Here is a 1916-nt window from a genome sequence, read left to right as displayed (position 1 = left end):
GGAAGGGATTTCACCAGGTCCAGTTGCTGAGTTTGTTGCAGTGTCTTTTATTGTTTCAGTAATGTTTTTACATTGAAAGTTGTATGGCACAGACTTTGTTTTCATTTTTATCAGTTCTGATAGTAATGAAACATTTAACATTTTTTCTCCACAGTATCCAAATGGAATATGGATTCCTCTATTCATTTCTTCCCGCCCCCTCCTCTATTCCCCTATGAGCCACCTTAAAGAGATTTTCAGATTTTAGTAGGCATTTATATCAAAATTTTATATTGTTTTAAATAAACATTCTGTTTGTTTACAGATTCACCTGGAGGTTCCACGCAGTCTTTGTCACGATTACTGTGACTTTTTAAAGCCTTTGAGGCCCATTTGGCATTGAAGAAATGTCAACACAGCACTTACTTTTTGGAGATTCAAAACCCATGGCTTATCATTATTAAGAACTCACCCTGCTAAAGAAGGTGCACTTTCGAAATAACATCTCTGAAGAAATACTGATTAGTTTTGGTTCACATTGCAAGATGATTGATATTTTTATTCTTGAACAAGTATTTGGCAGGATGCGGGTTTCCCAAATTTGATTGTTTATAAAAAACCCTTTTTTCTCAGGATAGATACAAAACTGTTAGTGAGATTTTAAGAGCCCTCCAGCACAAAGGATGTCAGCCGTATTTCCTAGGCTTAAGGGGGATTGATGTTGGTTGGAAAGCATATCCCCAGAACATAGTTACAAGATACTCCTTAGCTGAGTTTATTTATAATATTTTGTATTTTTATCCAAATGTTGAAATGTATCATGGCATTTGTTAAGCCCAAATTCATGGTTCAATATTCCTAATCAAAAACCAGAACACTGCAGAGATTTAAACATATAGTATGAGACATGTACATTTTAGTGGTCTGATGCCTTGGATACAGTATCATGTATCTAGTCTTTCAAGTAGTTGAAAAATTAATTTCATATTTAAAGAGTTGCAGCATATTACTTTGTGTAATTGTGTTGATGTTAGAACAGATGCTGAAAGTGTTAAGGGAAAAAGCAAAATTTGCTGAAGTTTGGTTGCCAAAATTTAGTGCAGCAGTCTCACAGTTTTATGTGCCATTTACACCACCGAGAATGTAAGAGTAGGTGATGTACTCTCTGTATATTACTCTCTCTTTGAAAAAATTGGTAATAATCTTACTGCACTACACTTTCATTTTCATGTAGAGATAGGTGTACGAGAACTATGCCAGGCAATCAACCTTTGGGCCCATTAAAGTTGCTTGAACTAAGAATGTATGAAAGCATCCATGCTCAAGTGAAGGAGATATCTCTATAAAGACATCCCCAGCTTAGAGTCACTTAGTGTTACCTATACTTCACTCAGTGGTACTGCGTACATACACACTTTGATAGAAAAGCTAATTCAGGCATCTCCAAACTTAAAAAGCTTAGAATTGGTACTAGAGCATGCCTCCATGTGAGTGGTTAATGATGTTAGCCATAAACAAATTAATCGTTGGCATACACACGCTCGCCTAAGTTTTAGAGCTCATCCATGATTATACACGCACCCATAACACAAGAAGAAGAAATATTCAAGCTTCATTTATGTGCCATTTATAGAACAACTTCCACATCTAGAGGTACTTATGGGTTGGTTATTGCCTTTTGGGTGTTTACCCAAGTTAGAATGATTATTATACTTCTCAGTTGCGAATAATTGCAAGAGGTACTCCATATATAGGTTACATTGTCTTTGACTCCTGATCTTCATGGCATGCAGTGCACAGAGAAGTATGCAGTTTTGTAAGTGCTCTTAAAGAGCTTAAATTACATTATTGTGTATATTATAAAGGAAATACTTAGCTTGAGTTTTTCTTTGACATAAAGACTATATGAGAAATATAGATTTAAAAACACTATTATG

The 1916-nt window shown here is 35.2% G+C and overlaps 1 pseudogene; it reads left to right on the top strand.

Moving 5' to 3' along the window:
- Positions 1-386: 386 nt before the first annotated feature.
- Positions 387-1756, top strand: LOC119587596 (annotated as a pseudogene).
- Positions 1757-1916: the final 160 nt, after the last annotated feature.

This window comes from Penaeus monodon, chromosome 22, assembly GCF_015228065.2.
Source record: "Penaeus monodon isolate SGIC_2016 chromosome 22, NSTDA_Pmon_1, whole genome shotgun sequence".
Classification (NCBI taxonomy): Eukaryota; Metazoa; Arthropoda; class Malacostraca; order Decapoda; family Penaeidae; genus Penaeus; species Penaeus monodon.
This window is presented reverse-complemented; position numbering and strand designations above follow the sequence as displayed.